The 23579-nt window shown below is 38.9% G+C and overlaps 2 pseudogenes across 2 annotated transcripts; both read right to left on the reverse strand.

Annotated features, from left to right (window-relative positions):
• Nucleotides 1-493: 493 nt before the first annotated feature.
• Nucleotides 494-5873, reverse strand: LOC309566816 (keratin, type I cytoskeletal 19-like; annotated as a pseudogene). The gene is made up of 8 exons: nt 5162-5873; nt 3875-3957; nt 3637-3793; nt 3135-3296; nt 2440-2565; nt 2060-2280; nt 1728-1762; nt 494-594 (listed from the first exon to the last, which is right to left on the reverse strand). The product of its transcript is annotated as a keratin, type I cytoskeletal 19-like (transcript).
• An 11400-nt stretch (nt 5874-17273) lies between these two features.
• LOC309566810 (keratin, type I cytoskeletal 19-like) lies at nt 17274-22644 on the reverse strand (annotated as a pseudogene). Its single transcript has 8 exons — nt 21933-22644; nt 20652-20734; nt 20414-20570; nt 19912-20073; nt 19217-19342; nt 18839-19059; nt 18507-18541; nt 17274-17374 (listed from the first exon to the last, which is right to left on the reverse strand). The product of its transcript is annotated as a keratin, type I cytoskeletal 19-like (transcript).
• Nucleotides 22645-23579: the final 935 nt, after the last annotated feature.

Genomic DNA, 23579 nt, shown 5'->3' on the forward strand with positions numbered 1-23579 from the left:
CATCTGTTTGTTAAAATGCATTATTGTAACAAGATAGAGTACATGGGCCCTAAAAGTATTAAACGTGCTCCAAGAAAAAAGTGAATGGAAAGTCATATATTATGCCCTAGGATTATGCAATCCCTAAAAAAATGTTGGGTACACTGAAATATCTTCTCTCATTCTAGATCTTTATAAAGTGTCCAAAGGCCAGAACTCCATAGTGTTTGTAACTTGTGGGTCAACATCTTGAAATTAACTTACAACTTAGATAAACTTGAATTGTTTACCTACCACTAACCTACAAAAATGATCACATATCTAACTTATCCTAAACCTTGCATAATTTCAGTTGTATCTACTGGGTATCTTGGGGGATCTAGTTCATGTCTCATGCCAAGTTTTGCATAGGTGAAACAAATTTCGAAGGCCACATAAGAAGACAGAGGAAGACACCAAAATACCTTCTAAAGATAGGATAATACAATTATCCACAGAGTTCTCCAGAAATACATTAGCATACATTATGGTGATTATGATGTTGATGATGACTTTGATGATGTTGATGATGAGTAGGGCTAGTTACATGGTGAACTTTCACTGCGTGGTGAGATCCTAAAAGTAGAAGATACAGTAGTTAAAATTAATAAACATCTATGTCACATTATAAAGGGATGCAACTTGTCTATGTTTTTCCTATCAATCCACCATATTTCAATTATCATTGTTATCGTCACATATTTAGTCAAGTTGAGAAACCTGCTTATGTACCATGAGCTATTGATTTTAGCAGGGATACCCCAAGACTTGTTGAGAAAGGTTGCCCTGGACAAACATTCAACTATGTATTTGAAAATGTAGTTAGCCCTTTATGTTTTGCAGTATCATGAATGCATACAACTTTTTTTGAAACTGTCTACAGCTAAAATCAGTTCATGTGCAAGACTATTCCACATTTTCACAGCAGAAAACTACTGTTTACTCATTTCTGGATCAAAGCCCACCATTTGCAGATGGTACGAAGGGAAGCAGGTTTCTGTCTAATCTTTTTATAATATTGCCACTTTGAATGCTGTTTGTCTCATATACAAGGGCCTATCAAAATTCACAGCAGATAATGTGACTGCTATGGAACTCATTGGCAAAAAGGGCCTAGAAATATCTGGCTACATAGTGATTTATGCAATGTGAATTTCAGATAACATTTTGTAAATATATTTGGCTGAAAAAATATTTAAATGTCCACGTAATAGTTAAAATGTTTCCCATATTTTAGGTTCTACACATATTTCTACCACCTCATGCCCTGCTATTTAAAGTAGTTCTAAAGCCTAAGAGGTTTTTTTTTTTTTTGGCTTAGGCTACAATAAACCTTCTCTGTGCAGTCCCAAGCCCTCCCTTATACCTCCCTTATACTTACCTGAGCCCGATCTTGATCCAGCCCTGTGCACGAGAGCCGTTGGCTCTCGCTGCTGTCAATCACAGTCAGTAGAGGTAGGGCCGAGCCATACTCTGTGTGTCTATAGACACACAGAGCCGGCTGTGGAACAAGCCCACATGAGTGCCCTCATAGCAAGTCACTTACTATAGTGGGCACTCAGCAGGGGAGGAGCCAGGAGAGTGGGCAGAGGAGGACCGGGTTGCTTTGTGCAAAAACATTGCACAGTGCAGATCAGTATGACATATTTGTTATTTTAGAAAAAAACGATATGTTTACAATTACTTTAAGACAATATATGTTTACATACCATGACTGCCTCCTAGAAAAGGTTGACTTGAAGTGCTGAAATTTAAAACACACAGTTAAGGTTATTGAAGAAATATATGGTATTTTGACCATTCTGTATGGCTTGATTTAACTAATATATTGATAAACAAAATGGGAACATTTTATTAACCATTTGGTCTTAAAATGAAGCTGTTCTATTCTGGTAGCTGATCGAATATTATTCAGAATAAATTCAGATATAAAAATGATTTCTTTCCTCTTAAAAGATTTAATGTGAATAGGTGTTGCTATACATTGAGGACTGCATGTTTTAAGGAATATTAAGTTGCTTGTCCTGTGTGAAATACATACTGGATATCATGACCTTCCAATAGGCGCTTATAGGTGGCGATCTCCATCTCCAGGTGAGTCTTTTGGTCCATCAGGATCTTGTATTCCTGATTCTGACGTTCCAGGTCAGATCGCATCTGGGCCAGCTGGGACTCTACATTGTTGATCATACATTGTAATTGGGCAAGTTGAGCCCCAAATGTGGCTTCTGTCTCTGCCAATGTGTTTTCTAGAGCTGTTTTCTGGGAAAATATAGAGAAAGGTTGTATAATAAAAAAAACAGGTAATTACAGTAGATACTGTTAGTCTTTGCAGAATGAACCGAAGATGCTCACAGACTTAAACTACCAGCAACTGGCCATTGACACAACGTTTAATATTTGGCTGGCAATAATATTTACCAAGCTGAGCTGGCTTTGCAGTTCGATCTCCAAGGTTTGAATGGTACGTCTCAAGTCAATGACTTCAGTTTGTACAGACTGGAGTCGTTCAGAACCAGAAGCAACTTCACGATTCAGTTCCTCAGTCTATATGAATAGAACGGTTGTTAGAGTCATGTACCCCTTAATATATGAAGGCTGATTTCCATATCGTTTTATACATAAAGTCAAAGAGAGTTTATTTCTAATCTTTGAAGAAACATATTACAAATATACAATAGCTAGGCTTAAGTTGATTTGTACTTTTCTTTTAGTTTTAATATCTTTTAAGTTATGCCACTTCATTTTGTCCTTTATGCTCTTAGGCAACAGCCTTAAAGCCAAGTCGCACCAGTGCCCCAATAAACACTCACATCGCTGATCAGGAAGCATGAGCGTGGCCAGTTGGCCAGAGTAGTTGTGACTGTGCAAGGGGTGTGGTGGACCTCTGAAGATCTCTGCATGAGAGCAGTGGTCCCGATCTTCAGTGTAACTGGAAGATTGGAATTGTTCAATACAACTGAGAAATAAAGCCGATCATGTTCTCATCAATATTTATTGTTTACTGGAATATAACCATGAAGTAATAGTGCCTAATGATCCAAATGTAATAGATAGCTATCACACTACTTTTCTAACAGGTTTAACAAGCTTTTTCAGTCTACAAAAAGACTTACTCGTTGTCGGAAAATAGTTTCCACCTCTCTCAGATTCCGTTCCATCAGATTCTCATACTGCTCTCTGATCTCAAACAAGGTTCTATTCAGATCAGCCGATGGAGCAGCATCCATTTCCACATTGACCCTGGCACCCAACTGAGCTTGCAAAGCGTTGACTTCCTGTAAAAAGAAGTGTTAGAAACTAGTTGTGTTATGGGTGCATATATGCAGATCTCCATAATGTGTACTTTAGGACCTGTGTTGTCTTGGCTTTTGGGCTTATGTCAATAGGTAAATGTTTTGAGAATAGTTTGAAACATTTCTCAGACCATTTAAGTTCATTGACAATTAAATAAAGATAAAAGATTTAAAAAGTTGTCAAAGTTGCCAATTTTCCACAGGTGGCCTAGGACAGCAGCATACCTCAGAGGAGCATAAAGCAACATTATTAGTTTGACATTATTTACACCTGCTCTGTGACAACACATTTAGCTTTAAAAAGGGGTAGCAAGCATCCCACCTCCCTATGGTTCATCTTCATTAGCTGCAGTTCCTCCTGAAGGTTTTCTACTTGTGTCTGTAGATGACATATTTCCCTGCTCAGTTCTTCCAGTAGTATACGAAGTCTATTCACATCAGCCTCAAAACTGCTTCCCAGCTGGTGTTCCATTTCATACCTGGTGACAAAAGGAAGACAAAAGCAATTAATGCTGATAATGATAATAATGATGAAAGACATGAAATATAGAAAGGCTTACTTGTTTCTGAAGTCATCTGCTGCTAGACGAGCATTGTCTATTTGTAATACAATCCTGGCATTTTCCACAGAAGTTGAGGAAATCTGGAAAAATATAGGTGTTAATTGTATATTGCAAAGGTTAAATTCATGGAGTGTATTAAACTGAACTTTGCTCTGAATTAATTAAGGTATTTATTGCATATCTATTATGGCTTGCACTGTAATATGACTTAAGGGTTCATTCACACTAGCCACATGCTAAAACATTCCCTTATAGCATTCAACTGATATCTGTGGTGTGGCAATGGTGATGAGCGGTGCCTTGAGTTGTACAACGCAAGACACTGTTTACCTTTTTTTTACTTTATTGAAAGTGTACAAAGCGTACACTCCATTCAGGTCTCTGCTCAGCCCTTTACTGCAGTGTTCTCCAGTGCCATCCAGTGTGCTGCAGAAAAAATGGAGCATATCTTCATTTTTTCGTAACAGTCACTATAGGATTTATTTTCTGTATACTGCAAAAAATGTGTCGATCCTGCTGTTCTCCCTCCTTGTCTGTGTCTCTGCTAAAGTCTGAGATTGTGTAGCCTAGCTGTTGCCAAGTCTTAAGAAAGATGGGCTGTGCCCCGCTGAATCATTGACATTAATTGGAAAACTTCTCCTGCTGAGGGTCCCGTTGAGTGAACCCACTACCTGCTGTATATTGTACAGAGCCATCATCCATAGATGAAGAGAAGTGATAATGTAAAGTAAACAGTGTGTGTTTTGTATCACTTTAATGTTTTACTGTGCACAGTCCAATAATCCTATTGAGGGAAACTATTGTCAAATTCTTTATAGCATTTTTTCAGTCTAAAATGGCTTCTATATTAAAGCATATCTGAACCTAAAAACAAAATGTAATATATTACTGCGTGCCATTCCTTAGATGTGAAGTTAGTTTTAATTTTTCAGTCTGACAACAATTCCAGCAAGTACAGATATTTGTTCATCTTGAGTCCTAGTTTATTCAATACCTTTGACGCAAACAGTCCTAAAATCATGATTTTTATCCAGTACATGTCTTCATCAGAGTGCCCGAAAGCATGAATGAAATGCCCTGAGACCCATTTTGGGTGCTGTATAAAATATGTAATCTGGTATCCCTTTAGATGCCTAATATGTACAATATGTTTTTATATTTTAAAGATGTAGGTGTCAGGGTGGGTTTAAAAAGTGTTCATAAAAAAAAAAAAAAAAAAAAATCTGTGTCAAAAAAATGTCCTAATTATTACACCACGTATGTAGACAAGTTAATTTTTTTTACCTGGCCTTGAAGCTCTTGAATGACTCTGAAGAAGCAGCTGTAGTCAGGTAAAGCGCTGGGCTGATTCCTCTCATACCACTCCCGGATATTCCTTTCAATCTGGGCATTCTGTTGCTCTAGGAAGCGGACTTTGTCTAAGTAGGTAGCCAAGCGATTATTCAATTGCTGCATGGTTTCCTTCCCATTGACATTAAATAAATCATGATGACTAATAATGCTTCTATGGCTGTCAGAGTGAGCACTTCCATGAACATGCTTGGATATGGAGATTCCTTTGCCTCCTGATCCTCCATGTACACTGGGAGCTCTATAGTGATTATTTTGATGGACTTTATGGAAACTTCCATGATGGGTGGCTTGGGATCCTCTGTGATGAAAACTTTGAGAACCTGAAGAATGGAATTTGTGGGACCCTCCATGGTGAGAAGTATGGGAACCTCCATGATGTAAATTATGGGATGCTCCATTATGAGAAGCATAGGAACCCCCATGGAGGTGAGAAGAGTGGGATCCTCCATGATGGCTAATTGAAGATCCTCCATAATGAGATGTGTGGCTTGGGATCTTAGACAGATGCCTACCAACATGGCAGCTTCCATGGTATAATCCAGCAGAGGAGTGACCACTGTAACTCATGATGATGGATGTGAGAGGATGACCTAAAAGTGTGCTTTTCTAAGTGAATGTCCTTCTCAATATGCTCTCCATTCATTCTGCTCCTTTATATATGGAAAACTGGGAGTGCCACAAAACATTAACTACTAATATTAATGTTTACAAGTAATTGACTGCTCATCTTTCCACTGCTTTATATGCTTGACATGATGATTTAACATTAAACATTTGGTAATCTGCTTGGCAACATTAAACAATTGTAAAGCAACTTCAAAATTATTAATATATTGCTGTCCAAGTCATTAGAAAGGTTTGCTCACTCAACCCTAAAAATAAAGGAAAAGTTGACTGACTTGGCTAAACACACCTCAAATAAAACCCTCCAAAAATGCAGTATTGAAATCATAAACTAATAAAAAGTTTAATCACAGTATGCAGTTGGTCTAAAGCTGGACACAATACATCAGATTTCCTTTCAATTTGATCAAAATATATAACTACATTGCTAAAGTGTCAGGTACTACCCAAACAATGTATTCAGTATTCATTTTTTTCTCTATTTAGGTAGCCTGTGCACTTACCAGCTGGCAGATGTTTCTTTTTCATAAAAGCATTTCTCTATTCTATACAATAAAGAGTCAAGGTTTCAAAAATTTTCATACTGTATTATCTTACTTGAGGACGTGTGTTTTGGACACTGTTTAGGCAGATAGGCACAGCCATTATTGATTCCTATTTAGAGTGAAGTTGGGCCCAGGAGAACCTCTCTGATGAAGCTTACCCAGTATCACTGGTAAAGTTGGGGGCATTGCCCCTAAATCATCAACCTGCTTTAGTGTTTACGATATGGTAAATAGCACCAAAGGAACACTAATGGCGCTTTTCCACTGCATGGAACCGTACCGGTTCGGCACGCTTTTGTGCTTTTCCACTGCTGATACCCATGGTATAGGGTCGGAACGGTTCGGTACGGTACGGTATAGGTTTGCTTTTTCACTGCATGGAACCGAACGGTACGGTACGGTACGGTACGGCTCTGAAAAAACAGTACCTACTCGATTGTGGTTCCAACAGGTACCAAACTGGTACCATATCCCACAATCCTTTGCATGCAGTCACTACTAGCCACTGATTGGTCAGAGAATCCCACCCACCCCGTTGTTATCCCACCCACTTAACTTTAGTACTACTTTAGTGGAAAAGCAAACCTATACCGTACCATACCGAACCATTCCAACACTATACCATGCGGTACCAGCAGTGGAAAAGCAAACCGGGCCAAGCATTGCCGAGTAGAGCCGAGCCGGTACGAGCCGGTACTTGCAGTGGAAAAGTGCCATAAGAGATACAGGTGCGTTTCATAAAATTAGAATATCATCAAAAAGTTAATTTATTTTAGTAATTCAATTCAAAAAGTGTAACTCATTTAATTTATATAGATGTGTTACACACAGAGTGATATATTTCAAGCATTTCTTTCTTCAAATTTTGATGATCATGGCTTACAGCTAGTGAAAACCACAAATTCAGTATTTTAGAAAAGTAGAATATTGCATAAGACCAATAAAAAAAAGGATTTTTATTACAGAAATGTTGGCTTACTGAAAAGTATGCACATGTACATTATTGTATGCACTCAATACTTGTTTAGGGCTCCTTTTGCATGAATTACTGCAGTGAAAGAAGCATGTTTAAGATGTTTCTAAATGTGCTTAGCATTCTTTTTTTTTTTTTTTAGAAGGCTGTAAAAAAAAAAGTTAATAAGCAGAATTGATCAGAACCCACGGTTTTTAATTTCTGCCAGAAATGCTAAAGCTGACCACTGATCCAATGCATGGGCATAATCTAAGTTTAATAAAATGAGAACGAGGATTGGTTGTAAACATTGGAAGCAATGTTCTCCACAGAATTTCAGCTGTCAAAGAGCACCATGAATTATAGCTTTTGGTCATTTAAAATAAATGCTGCAAGCTAAGGATGTCTGAAGATACAGATGCCACTGGGCAGATGTACCATACACAGGAACTTTTTTCAGTAGGAACACAGGGAAAGCAGTTCCATCGTCTCCAGCACTGAATGTATGTAATAGAAAGGGGTGCTGAAGTGTCCTTCAGCACACTTCAGCACCCCTTTCCATTACACACATTCAGTGCTGGAGACTATTGATGCTGGCTGCAGGGGAATCTATTATCACTGGGGGGGGGGGGTTGTTGCAGGGGGGTCTAATAATGCTGGGGAGGTCTATTGTTGCAGAGGGAAATCTGCTTTTTAGGAAGGGATCTTTTCAACGCTGGCTGCTGGGTGATCTATTATTGCTGGTGAGGGTCTGTTATTGCTGGGATAGATCTATTGGTGCGGTGGGGGGATTTTGCCATGGGGATCTATAGTTGCTGGGGGTGTTTATTTTTATTGGGGGATTTATGCTTGCTGGGGGATCTTTTTTTTGGGGGGGGGGTTGTTGCTGGCTGCAGGGGATCTATTAGGATTACTGCTTTTCTAGTTATCATTAACAAATTACTTAGCACCACAAAATGATAATTAGTTCTGTATTCTCTAAAAGGGGTGATAATGGGAGGTGGGTAGGGGCAAAGAGAAAGGGTGTCTTGGAAGGAGGCAGTATCTGCACCTATTCTATGAGAAAAAAGGCCAGACCAGATATGTCCAACTGGCATCAGGCACCATGGCAGGTCCACAACATGTTGCCAGTATTACATCTCCTAACTGACCTAGAAATGCTTTGGAATACCCTAGGAAACACTAGTGTCCAAGGCAAGAAATGTGGAGTGGGAATTGACTTGCCCAGCCTGTTCTCCCTGTGATCCCTAGGAGACTTAACAATTTAAAAATTAATAAAGTAAATGCATTACTAAATTGAGAGGGTTGTAGAGGATTGCTTTGAGAGGACTGCTACTACAATAAAACCCTTAGCATAAAAATCAGTAATGTATGAAGCCTCCAATGCCATCCTTTCAGTTGGAATTCAAGCTCAAAACCTAGTAAATTCCAATGAATACATAGTGGAATTAAAGAACCTTTGTAACCCAGATATGGGAACTACAATCTGAAACATAAATCTTTTTTGGAGTTACTTCTAATTACTAATATTTTCAGCTGTAATGTTCATCAAATTCTATATTTTAGTTGGGTGGACCATTTCAAAACGACATGAAAATCAAACTGTTTATTGGATACTATTACAGTGCATCTGGAAAGTGTTCACAGCGCTTCACTTTTTCAACATTTTGTTATGTTTCAGCCTAATTCCAAAATGGATTAAATTCATTATTTTGTTCAAAATTCTACAAACAATACTCTATATTGACAATGTGAAAGAAGTTTGTTGAAAATCTTTGCAACTTTATTTAAAAAAAAAAAAAAAAAACATGCACATAAGTATTCACAGCATTTGCTCAATACTTTGTTGAAGCACCTTTGGCACCAATTACAGCCTCAAGTCTTTTTGAGTATGATGCTACAAGCTTGGCACACCTATTTTTACAATTTTACAGTTGATCCCGGTAACTAATAAGAAATGGCCGCTCACCTTCACCAAAATATAAACAGGCGTAATGGACAGAGTGTGTCTCCTGACAACTCTCAATCTCAGGCACTCAGAGGGATAGATATCCTGGTCTCCTGTTCTGACTCTTTTACACAGCAGAAGCGTTGTGGATTAACCCCATGGGTATACGCTCAGATATTTGCAGGATATTCCATCATATAGTTAAATGAGAAGAGGGTGCTCATTGCGCAGTATATAAAATCATTTATTAAAATAAAAAGTAGCAACTTACATCTCAGTAAAGGAACAAATTCCACCGCAACTCGTGGGATGTGTATGAATGTAGAACTTCTGGTCACGGCCGTAGACATGGAAGTGACATCACCCGGCTCTTACGGTTTGAACATCGACTGGGACATAAACTGTTTCATTAACAATGGCTGATAAGGGATGTATTTTTGAGTTTTTTTTTGGAATTTTTTTGCTTCTGGAATTTATGAAAAAAGGAATTAATGTACTTTATAGATGGTCCTATACCTTACACTTTCAATTATTAATATCCTTATGAAAAATTGGAACTATTAATAAGCCATATGATTCACATTTTTACCACTAGGGGGTCTTTTATGTATTATCTCTATATTTTTTACCTTTTTTAGTTTTTAAATTGATTGTAATTATTTTTCATTATAGTGTCCACTTTCTGTGGTCTTGTCATCTTTTCTGATGATCTTTGTGTTAAAGGCTCATTACTATTGTGCTTAAAGCATATCATTATTCATGAATCCGATTTAGAAATATGCACAGCATAGCCTTTGAGGGGTAGCGTTATTTCTTGTAGCCACCATACATTTATATGCACTCATTGGCCCGGGTGTACCCTTCCAGAGTGAAGTAGGAGGTGTGACCATGGGTTCTGGCTCGAGGTGTGCACTTTCTCCTCTTCTGGTGACAAGATTGGCGGTTGTGGTCAAGGCCCCCGCCCCTCATACATGCGATCTACGTCTCCGCCCTGCAGCTATTTGGAGTGACCACAAAGGGAGGATGATTTTAACAGCTGATGGATACATGTAATACGTCCCTGATTGCTGGCCTTATTTAATGCGTGTCTATGCTGTAGGAGGGTACCTCAGATGACGGCTGATTGGCCAAAATGCATCAGGTGACCCTCCTGCAGATCCTGGGACACATTATTTGATCTTGCACCGTGGTTTTCCTCTGTGCAGTTTTTATCAGTCTTACATGTAATTGACTAAAATAAATGTGAGTTTGTTTATATTTACTGCACCATGAGCCTCTTTCCTCTTTTTGGGTATTGAAATTCATTGGTGGTTAACCCCTCTGGTGGATCGGCTTATCCGGATATTGGATCCTCCTTCATATGAGATCCCCTTTACCATGAAGAATCTACCTGGATCCCTGTAACCTGTATTCATGTCATCACATTAAGTGTTTCTTGTAAGCAGCCCATTCATTTACATCCACAAGTGGTTACTTGTAGCCCACAGGGATCTTGGTGGTGGTTCCTCATTAGATGCTATCCTGGTGTCCAAACATACCACACTATGTATATCTTTTTTTTGTTTTGAGTTTATTTTACGTTTTTGAGACCTGATTTCTGCAGTGTGTCTGCTATCGGATGTGGAGAGGAGTTACAACCTGCGTACAATTGTGTACTTTCCATTAGAGTCTGGTAAGCAGCCTGTTTGACTATCATTGCTTGGTGATCTTAAAGGGATCCTGGTGACGGTCCTCTTTTGAATACATCACCTGAATTTATACATTTCTGGTGAGCGGCCTATTTAATCATTTGATAGTATGGCACCGTCAGAGTTCTTGGTGGTGGGCCTGTTCTTAAGTATTGAAAATTTGGAACATACTGCACCATGAGATCTCTTTTTGTTTGTTTACATATATCTTGCTGTCTCCATTGAATTGACTGAGCCAAGTTGTAAAAGAGAGATTCAACACCATCTTTACTTGCTGACAGGTTCATTTTGATTTTCAATCTGGTAAGCAGACTGGATTGTCCCTATCATTAATACGTACTGTTATTTGAGTGCCGCAACCCTACATTTTTCATACAGCGGTTTAACAGGACAGGTTCCACTCAGAAAAGGCCTCGCTATGATCGACCAAAGAAGTTGAGTGCACATGCTCAAAATCATATCGAGAAGTTGTCTTTGGGAAATAGACAAATGAGTGCTGTCAGCATTGCTGCAGAGGTTTAAGGGGTGGGAGGTCAGCCTGTCAGTGCTCAGACCATACGCTGCACACTGCATCAAATTGGTCTGCATGGCTGTCGTCCCTTCTAAAGATGATGCACAAGAAAGCCCACAAACAGTTTGCTGAAGACAATCAGACTAAGGAAATGGATTACTGGAACCATGTCCTGTGGTCTGATGAGACCAAGATAAACTTATTTGGTTCAGATGGTGTCAAGCGTGTGTGGCAGCAACCAGGTGAGAAGTACAAAGACAAGTGTGTTATGCCTACAGTCAAGCATGGGGGTGGGAGTGTCATGGTGTGGGGCTGCATGAGTGCTGCCGGCACTGCGAAGCTACAGTTCATTGAGGGAACCATGAATGCCAACGTGTACTGTGACATGAAGCAGAGCATGATCCCATCCCTTCGAAGACTCGGCCGCAGGGAAGTATTCCAACGTGATAACGACCCCAAACACACCTCCAAGATGACCACTGCCTTGCTAAAGAAGCTGAGGGTAAAGGTGATGGACTGGCCAAGCATGTCTCCAGACCTAAACCCTTATTGAGCATCTGTGGGGCATCCTCAAATGGAAGGTGGAGGAGTGCAAGGTCTCTAACATCCACCAGCTCCGTGATGTCGTCATGCAGAAGTGAAGGAGGACTCCAGTGGCAACCTGTGAAGCTCTGGTGAACTCCATGCCTAAGAGGGTTAAGGCAGTGCTGGAAAATAATGGTGTCCACACAAAATATTGACACTTTGGGCCCAATTTGCACATGTTCACTTAGGGGTGTACTCACTTTTGTTGCCAGCAGTGTATGATCGATGGTCTGACTAACTTAGGCAGCATTGAAGCCAATGCATCAACAGAACCTCAGACGGCTAGTATTTTCAAAAGGATTGGTGAGCAGATGCAACTTCCTTGATTGTCTCATAACTTTAGAGTCAATCTGCCCTGAGAAAAATGCTTGACCAGCTATTGCAGACATTCTTTGACATTCCTAATAACACGGCTGTCAAGCTTATCTTTCGCCTTGAGTAGCTGAAGATCTTTGAGCAGGCATGCAGCCTAGTGAGGTCAGAGCTCCAAACCAATATTCTTTCAGATCATTGGCTTAACAATTAGGAAAATATATGGCAAATGAGGTTTAATGTTGATAAATGTAAAGTTATGCACTTGAGGGCTAAGAATATGTATGCATCATGCATACCAGGGGGAGTACAGCTGCATTAAGAGAGGTATGGACTCCAGAGAGAGAGATATAATTTTGCCCCTGTACAAATCATTAGCAAGACCCCATCTGAAAAATGCAGTTCAGTTTTGGACACCAGTAGTTCTCAAAAAGGATATCAGGGAAGTGGAGAAAGTGCAGAGAAGAGCAACCAAACTGATAAGAGGCATGGAGGAACTCAGCTGCGGGGAAAGAATAGAGGATCTAAATGTATTCTCTCTTGAGAAGAGGAGATTAAGGGGGATATGATCAACATGTACAATACACGAGGGGTCCATATAGTAATCTTGGTGTTGAGTTATTTACTTTAAGGTCATCACAGAGGACAAGGGGACACTCTTCACGTCTAGAGGAAAAGAGAATTTGTCTGCAAATATGGAAAGGTTTCTTCACATTAAGAGCTGTGAAGAAGACTCCATCCAGGGGTGGTTCTGGTCAGCTCAGTAGATTGCTTCAAAAAGGCCTGGATTCTTTCCTAAATGTACATAATATAACTGGGTACTAACATTTATAGGCAAAGTTGATCCAGGGAAAATCAGATTGCCTTTTGGGGGGATCAGGAAGGAATTTTTTTCCCCTGCTGTAGCAAATTGGATCATGCTTTGCTGGGGTTTTTCACCTTCTTCTGGATCAACTGTGGGTAAAGGATTATGTATATGGGATATTACTTTTTGCTTTTATTGGTTGAACTGAATGGACTTGAGTCCTTTTTCAACTTGACTAACTAAGTAGCTATGTAGATGGCCCTTATATATTGGGAAACATATACAAGGCACCCTCTCTGTAGATGGCCCCCAGTACATAATATCGTATATTCCCGTTATACTGGAGGAATTTTAAATACAAAATTCTATTGAAAGAATGAGAGGAAGGACCTGAGGTTTGCCACATGATATGCACAAAATTATTTGTGTAAAAGGAAAAAGGACATTACCTATAACAGCGTGGATTGTATTAAAGCTTGGGGAACGCACTGAGACTTCTGACTTGGTACTCCCGACTTCTGAGGAGGTCTATTGCTGCTGAGGAAGACATACTGTTTAGGAAGGGGTCTTTTGATACTGGCTGCTGGGTGATATATTGTTGCTGGCGGGGGGTCTGTTGTTGCTGGGATAGATTTGTTGTTGCTGGGGGTATTTTTCTGGTGGGAATCTATAGTTGGGGGGGTTTATTGTTATTGGGGGGATGTTATGTTTGCTGGGGGCTCTGTTGTTGATGGCTGCAGGGGATCTATTACTGTTTTGCTAGTTAGCATTAACAAATTCCATAGAAATTACTAAGCAACACAAATAATACTTAGTTCTGTATTCTCTAAAAGGGGTGGTACTGGGAGGTGGGTAGGGGCAAAGACAAAGGGGTGTCTTGGAAGGAGGGAGCATCTGCACTTATACTCTGAGAAAAGAAGTCTTACCATACATGTCCAACTGACATCAGGCACTGTGACAGGCCCACAACATGTTGCCAGTATAATATATACCAACTGACCTTGAAATGCTTTGGAGTAACATAGGAAACACGTAGCATAAAGCATAGAGGAGTGGGAACCGACTTGCCCAGCCTGCTCTCACTGTGATCCCTAGGAGACTTAACAATATAAAAATGTATACAGTAAATGCATTACTTAATTGAGAGGATTGCAGAGACCCCTGCTACTACAATGAAACCCTTAGCATAAAAATCAGTAACAATTGAAGCCTCCAATGGCATCCTTTCATTTGGCATCAAAGCCTAACATCTTTTCCAATCCCAATGGAAACATAGTGGAATGGAAGAACCTTTGTACCCCAGATAGGGCCCTTTCACACGGGCGCTCCGTATGTTCGCAAATCATCCTATTTTTTTGCGGATGATTTACGGACATAATGTAAGTCAATGGCATTGCGGATGTCAGCGGAATACCATCCGCTGACATCCGATTTCCATCCTTTCAGTTCTGTTCCGTTTTTTGGAATGGAACAGAACCCTATTTTTCCTCCGTTCAAAAAATGGAAAGGAAGCAAAATGGGATGTCAGCGGTGTCATCCGCTGACATCGGCAATGCCCATAGACTTACATTATGTCCGTATATCATCCGCAAATGGATGGGATGATATGCAGACATACAGAGCGGATGACACAAGTGTCATCCGCTTCGTGAAAAAAAAAAAGTCCCGCAGTGGAGCAAAAAACCGGAGCGGCCGTGTGAAAGAGGCCATAGGGGAACTATAATTTGAAACATAAATCTTTTTTGGAGTTACTTCCAAATAATAATAATTGTAGCTGTAATGTTCATCTAAATCTATACTTTAATTGGGTGGAACAATTTAAAACCACATGAAAATCAAACTGTTTATTGGATACTATTATAACTACTACAGTTTGGGATAGCCATTAGCAATTTTGTTGCTGCCTCTTACCCTGACATCAGTATGCTACTGCAGTCTTCTAGAGCCTGAGGGAACTCTGCAACTGGACAGTCAGTGATAAATGTCCACATCATACTGTGTGGATATCCAAAGAAGAGCCCTTCCACTCTGCAGTCCAGAGCATAACATGACTAATGATTCAATAAATTATTAGGGGCTTAAATGTACTTTTTTAAAAACGTATTTAGCTGATTTGCTTTGTATATACTGTATGTGAAATATTCCTAGAAAGTATTTTTTTATCACCTTGACTAATATTACCCTTTTTAACCATGTTTATTTTTCACACTTCAAATAGTGATTTTTAATAATCCATACTGGTTTAGGTAGATCGTATTTTTTGCAGGTCCATAGCTAGATATCAAGCTGTTCTGGGCACACCTTAATGGTCATGCCCTTTTATAAGTGACCTTCTGTCATGGTGTTATTTAATAAAAACTTCCTCTAGTATCAGCTAAGGAGGTAGCATATGGTCTGATTTATATACTTTCATAACTATAAAGGCTTGAACTCCTCCCATCATCCTCTTTCCCCTACAGCCTACTTGCTCAATAAGCCACAAATGTCTGGATGGACAATCAATTCTCAATCTAGGCGTTGCCTCCTCCAGTCTTGCTATCCTAGGTACTGGCCCATTAGTGCCTTGTGGACACTTATTTATTTACATATATATAAAAGCTTATTTAGACATTTTTTGTTTTTACATTTTTTTAGTTTGGCAGAAAAAAAAAATGTGTGCATCATTAACAACACAAACACAACTGATTGCATGAACAAGATAGGAATTGTTTATTGAAAATTTAGTGAGTGAAAAGGACAAGATAACGATGATCAAAATTCACCCAGATTACTGCAGTAGTACAACACGAGTACATATACTGTATATATATATATATATATATATGTAGTCAAATATAATAATACAAAATAATCCTCACACATTCTAAATAACCAGAATCAAGGCCTTAGTATGTCCGCCACAATAAAATATGCATTTTGCATGCTAATATTCCATTAATATGTACAGTGGTGGACAATACAAATAGGTTTATAACATATGATTATAAAACCAATACTACAACTCTATAATAAAATCTGAACAGGATTATGTTATGAAAACTGCCTAAATTCACAACTCTATAATAAAATCTGCACAGGATTATGTTAAGAAAACTCCCTAAAGTCACAACAGAAAACTAGAGTTCCACTTGAATTAAGCATGTGTTTTATGTATGCTTTCACATACTATAGGCACATTTCATTACTGATCAGACTGGTTCATATCCTAACTAATTTTGCATATGATCATTGTAAATCAAAATGACTGATTATGGTGCAGCTCACTTTTTTTGAGTGAAGCCAATTTCCTTGCAACTGTATGTACAATACCATAAGGGCCTGTTGCTGCATAAACCACAACTCACTTTTAGGGCATTTGGTGCACTCCATTACCACAGAATATTTGTTCTGAATGGGCCCCAAAGCAGGTAAGAATTCCTGACCTCTATAGTTTTCTCCAACGCACCCATATTGTACCGTGTGGTGTACTGCATCATGCTATAGCATAGATGCATTCTGTTCAGGTGGAAGAATGGGGTGCCATTCAATGCTGTTACACAATAAATGGCACTGAAACACATTGCACTACGTGTTGATACAACATCTGTTTGTTAAAATGCATTATTGTAACAAGATAGAGTACATGGGCCCTAAAAGTATTAAACGTGCTCCAAGAAAAAAGTTAATGGAAAGTCATATATTATGCCCTAGGATTATGCAATCCCTAAAAAAATGTTGGGTACACTGAAATATCTTCTCTCATTCTAGATCTTTATAAAGTGTTCAAAGGCCAGAACTCCATAGTGTTTGTAACTTGTGGGTCAACATCTTGAAATTAACTTACAACTTAGATAAACTTGAATTGTTTACCTACCACTAACCTACAAAAATGATCACATATCTAACTTATCCTAAACCTTGCATAATTTCAGTTGTATCTACTGGGTATCTTGGGGAATCTAGTTCATGTCTCATGCCAAGATTTGCATAGGTGAAACAAATTTCGAAGGCCACATAAGAAGACAGAGGAAGACACCAAAATACCTTGTAAAGATAGGATAATACAATTATCCACAGAGGTCTCCAGAAATACATTAGCATACATTATGGTGATTATGATGTTGATGATGACTTTGATGATGTTGATGATGAGTAGGGCTAGTTACATGGTGAACTTTCACTGCGTGGTGAGATCCTAAAAGTAGAAGATACAGTAGTTCAAATTAATAAACATCTATGTCACATTATAAAGGGATGCAACTTGTCTATGTTTTTCCTATCAATCCACCATATTTCAATTATCATTGTTATCGTCACATATTTAGTCAAGTTGAGAAATCTGCTTATGTACCATGAGCTATTGATTTTAGCAGGGATACCCCAAGACTTGTTGAGAGAGGTTGCCCTGGACAAACATTCAACTATGTATTTGAAAATGTAGTTAGCCCTTTATGTTTTGCAGTATCATGAATGCATACAACTTTTTTTGAAACTGTCTACAGCTAAAATCAGTTCATGTGCAAGACTATTCCACATTTTCACAGCAGAAAACTACTGTTTACTCATTTCTGGATCAAAGCCCACCATTTGCAGATGGTACGAAGGGAAGCAGGTTTCTGTCTAATCTTTTTATAATATTGCCACTTTGAATGCTGTTTGTCTCATATACAAGGGCCTATCAAAATTCACAGCAGATAATGTGACTGCTATGGAACTCATTGGCAAAAAGGGCCTAGAAATATCTGGCTACATAGTGATTTATGCAATGTGAATTTCAGATAACATTTTGTAAATATATTTGGCTGAAATAAATGTTTAAATGTCCACATAATAGTTAAAATGTTTCCCATATTTTAGGTTCTACACATATTTCTACCACCTCATGCCCTGCTATTTAAAGTAGTTCTAAAGCCTAAGAGGTTTTTTTTTTTTGGCTTAGGCTAAAATAAACCTTCTCTGTGCAGTCCCAAGCCCTCCCTTATACCTCCCTTATACTTACCTGAGCCCGATCTTGATCCAACCCTGTGCACGAGAGCCGTTGGCTCTCGCTGCTGTCAATCACAGTCAGTAGAGGTAGGGCCGAGCCATACTCTGTGTGTCTATAGACACACAGAGCCGGCTGTGGAACAAGCCCACATGAGTGCCCTCATAGCAAGTCACTTACTATAGTGGGCACTCAGCAGGGGAGGAGCCAGGAGAGTGGGCAGAGGAGGACCGGGTTGCTTTGTGCAAAAACATTGCACAGTGCAGATCAGTATGACATATTTGTTATTTTAGAAAAAAACGATATGTTTACAATTACTTTAAGACAATATATAATTACATACCATGACTGCCTCCTAGAAAAGGGTGACTTGAAGTGCTGAAATTTAAAACACACAGTTAAGGTTATTGAAGAAATATATGGTATTTTGACCATTCTGTATGGCTTGATTTAACTAATATATTGATAAACAAAATGGGAACATTTTATTAACCATTTGGTCTTAAAATGAAGCTGTTCTATTCTGGTAGCTGATCGAATATTATTCAGAATAAATTCAGATATAAAAATGATTTCTTTCCTCTTAAAAGATTCAATGTGAATAGGTGTTGCTATACATTGAGGACTGCATGTTTTAAGGAATATTAAGTTGCTTGTCCTGTGTGAAATACATACTGGATATCATGACCTTCCAATAGGCGCTTATAGGTGGCGATCTCCATCTCCAGGTGAGTCTTTTGGTCCATCAGGATCTTGTATTCCTGATTCTGACGTTCCAGGTCAGATCGCATCTGGGCCAGCTGGGACTCTACATTGTTGATCATACATTGTAATTGGGCAAGTTGAGCCCCAAATGTGGCTTCTGTCTCTGCCAATGTGTTTTCTAGAGCTGTTTTCTGGGAAAATATAGAGAAAGGTTGTATAAAAAAAAACAGGTAATTACAGTAGATACTGTTAGTCTTTGCAGAATGAACCGAAGATGCTCACAGACTTAAACTATCAGCAACTGGCCATTGACACAACGTTTAATATTTGGCTGGCAATAATATTTACCAAGCTGAGCTGGCTTTGCAGTTCGATCTCCAAGGTTTGAATGGTACGTCTCAAGTCAATGACTTCAGTTTGTACAGACTGGAGTCGTTCAGAACCAGAAGCAACTTCACGATTCAGTTCCTCAGTCTATATGAATAGAACGGTTGTTAGAGTCATGTACCCCTTAATATATGAAGGCTGATTTCCATATCGTTTTATACATAAAGTCAAAGAGAGTTTATTTCTAATCTTTGAAGAAACATATTACAAATATACAATAGCTAGGCTTAAGTTGATTTGTACTTTTCTTTTAGTTTTAATATCTTTTAAGTTATGCCACTTCATTTTGTCCTTTATGCTCTTAGGCAACAGCCTTAAAGCCTAGTCGCACCAGTGCCCCAATAAACACTCACATCGCTGATCAGGAAGCATGAGCGTGGCCAGTTGGCCAGAGTAGTTGTGACTGTGCAAGGGGTGTGGTGGACCTCTGAAGATCTCTGCATGAGAGCAGTGGTCCCGATCTTCAGTGTAACTGGAAGATTGGAATTGTTCAATACAACTGAGAAATAAAGCCGATCATGTTCTCATCAATATTTATTGTTTACTGGAATATAACCATGAAGTAATAGTGCCTAATGATCCAAATGTAATAGATAGCTATCACACTACTTTTCTAACAGGTTTAACAAGCTTTTTCAGTCTACAAAAAGACTTACCCGTTGTCGGAAAATAGTTTCCACCTCTCTCAGATTCCGTTCCATCAGATTCTCATACTGCTCTCTGATCTCAAACAAGGTTCTATTCAGATCAGCCGATGGAGCAGCATCCATTTCCACATTGACCCTGGCACCCAACTGAGCTTGCAAAGCGTTGACTTCCTGTAAAAAGAAGTGTTAGAAACTAGTTGTGTTATGGGTGCATATATGCAGATCTCCATAATGTGTACTTTAGGACCTGTGTTGTCTTGGCTTTTGGGCTTATGTCAATAGGTAAATGTTTTGAGAATAGTTTGAAACATTTCTCAGACCATTTAAGTTCATTGACAATTAAATAAAGATAAAAGATTTAAAAAGTTGCCAAAGTTGCCAATTTTCCACAGGTGGCCTAGGACAGCAGCATACCTCAGAGGAGCATAAAGCAACATTATTAGTTTGACATTATTTACACCTGCTCTGTGACAACACATTTAGCTTTAAAAAGGGGTAGCAAGCATCCCACCTCCCTATGGTTCCTCTTCATTAGCTGCAGTTCCTCCTGAAGGTTTTCTACTTGTGTCTGTAGATGACATATTTCCCTGCTCAGTTCTTCCAGTAGTATACGAAGTCTATTCACATCAGCCTCAAAACTGCTTCCCAGCTGGCGTTCCATTTCATACCTGGTGACAAAAGGAAGACAAAAGCAATTAATGCTGATAATGATAATAATGATGAAAGACATGAAATATAGAAAGGCTTACTTGTTTCTGTAGTCATCTGCTGCTAGACGAGCATTGTCTATTTGTAATACAATCCTGGCATTTTCCACAGAAGTTGAGGAAATCTGGAAAAATATAGGTGTTAATTGTATATTGCAAAGGTTAAATTCATGGAGTGTATTAAACTGAACTTTGCTCTGAATCAATTAAGGTAGCTTATTGCATATCTATTATGGCTTGCACTGTAATATGACTTAAGGGTTCATTCACACTAGCCACATGCTAAAACATTCCCTTATAGCATTCAACTGATATCTGTGGTGTGGCAATGGTGATGAGCGGTGCCTTGAGTTGTACAACGCAAGACACTGTTTACCTTTTTTTTACTTTATTGAAAGTGTACAAAGCGTACACTCCATTCAGGTCTCTGCTCAGCCCTTTACTGCAGTGTTCTCCAGTGCCATACAGTGTGCTGCAGAAAAAATGGAGCATATCTTCATTTTTTCGTAACAGTCACTATAGGATTTATTTTCTGTATACTGCAAAAAATGTGTCGATCCTGCTGTTCTCCCTCCTTGTCTGTGTCTCTGCTAAAGTCTGAGATTGTGTAGCCTAGCTGTTGCCAAGTCTTAAGAAAGATGGGCTGTGCCCCGCTTAATCATTGACATTAATTGGAAAACTTCTCCTGCTGAGGGTCCCGTTGAGTGAACCCACTACCTGCTGTATATTGTACAGAGCCATCATCCATAGATGGAGAGAAGTGATAATGTAAAGTAAACAGTGTGTGTTTTGTATCACTTTAATGTTTTACTGTGCACAGTCCAATAATCATATTGAGGGAAACTATTGTCAAATTCTTTATAGCATTTTTTCAGTCTAAAATGGCTTCTATATTAAAGCATATCTGAACCTAAAAACAAAATGTAATATATTACTGCGTGCCATTCCTTAGATGTGAAGTTAGTTTTAATTTTTCAGTCTGACAACAATTCCAGCAAGTACAGATATTTGTTCATCTTGAGTCCTAGTTTATTCAATACCTTTGACGCAAACAGTCCTAAAATCATGATTTTTATCCAGTACATGTCTTCATCAGAGTGCCCGAAAGCATGAATGAAATGCCCTGAGACCCATTTCGGGTGCTGTATAAAATATGTAATCTGGTATCCCTTTAGATGCCTAATATGTACAATATGTTTTTATATTTTAAAGATGTAGGTGTCAGGGTGGGTTTAAAAAGTGTTCATAAAAAAAAAAAAAATCTGTGTCAAAAAAATGTCCTAATTATTACACCACGTATTTAGACAAGTTAATTTTTTTTACCTGGCCTTGAAGCTCTTGAATGACTCTGAAGAAGCAGCTGTAGTCAGGTAAAGCGCTGGGCTGATTCCTCTCATACCACTCCCGGATATTCCTTTCAATCTGGGCATTCTGTTGCTCTAGGAAGCGGACTTTGTCTAAGTAGGTAGCCAAGCGATTATTCAATTGCTGCATGGTTTCCTTCCCATTGACATTAAATAAATCATGATGACTAATAATGCTTCTATGGCTGTCGGAGTGAGCACTTCCATGAACATGCTTGGATATGGAGATTCCTTTGCCTCCTGATCCTCCATGTACACTGGGAGCTCTATAGTGATTATTTTGATGGACTTTATGGAAACTTCCATGATGGGTGGCTTGGGATCCTCTGTGATGAAAACTTTGAGAACCTGAAGAATGGAATTTGTGGGACCCTCCATGGTGAGAAGTATGGGAACCTCCATGATGTAAATTATGGGATGCTCCATGATGAGAAGCATAGGAACCCCCATGGTGGTGAGAAGAGTGGGATCCTCCATGATGGCTAATTGAAGATCCTCCATAATGAGATGTGTGGCTTGGGATCTTAGACAGATGCCTACCAACATGGCAGCTTCCATGGTATAATCCAGCAGAGGAGTGACCACTGTAACTCATGATGATGGATGTGAGAGGATGACCTAAAAGTGTGCTTTTCTAAGTGAATGTCCTTCTCAATATGCTCTCCATTCATTCTGCTCCTTTATATATGGAAAACTGGGAGTGCCACAAAACATTAACTACTAATATTAATGTTTACAAGTATTTGACTGCTCATCTTTCCACTGCTTTATATGCTTGACATGATGATTTAACATTAAACATTTGGTAATCTGCTTGGCAACATTAAACAATTGTAAAGCAACTTCAAAATAATTAATATATTGCTGTCCAAGTCATTAGAAAGGTTTGCTCACTCAACCCTAAAAATAAAGGAAAAGTTGACTGACTTGGCTAAACACACCTCAAATAAAACCCTCCAAAAATGCAGTATTGAAATCATAAACTAATAAAAAGTTTAATCACAGTATGCAGTTGGTCTAAAGCTGGACACAATACATCAGATTTCCTTTCAATTTGATCAAAATATATAACTACATTGCTAAAGTGTCAGGTACTACCCAAACAATGTATTCAGTATTCATTTTTTTCTCTATTTAGGTAGCCTGTGCACTTACCAGCTGGCAGATGTTTCTTTTTCATAAAAGCATTTCTCTATTCTATACAATAAAGAGTCAAGGTTTCAAAAATTTTCATACTGTATTATCTTACTTGAGGACCTGTGTTTTGGACACTGTTTAGGCAGATAGGCACAGCCATTATTGATTCCTATTTAGAGTGCAGTTGGGCCCAGGAGAACCTCTCTGATGAAGCTTACCCAGTATCACTGGTAAAGTTGGGGGCATTGCCCCTAAATCATCAACCTGCTTTAGCGTTTACGATATGGTAAATAGCACCAAAGGAACACTAATGGCGCTTTTCCACTGCATGGAACCGTACCGGTTTGGCACGCTTTTGTGCTTTTCCACTGCTGGTACCGCATGGTATAGGGTCGGAATGGTTCGGTACGGTACGGTATAGGTTTGCTTTTTCACTGCATGGAACCGAACGGTACGGTACGGCTCTGAA

This window comes from Pelophylax lessonae, assembly GCF_965119305.1.
Source record: "Pelophylax lessonae genome assembly, chromosome: 11".
NCBI classification, from domain to species: Eukaryota; Metazoa; Chordata; class Amphibia; order Anura; family Ranidae; genus Pelophylax; species Pelophylax lessonae.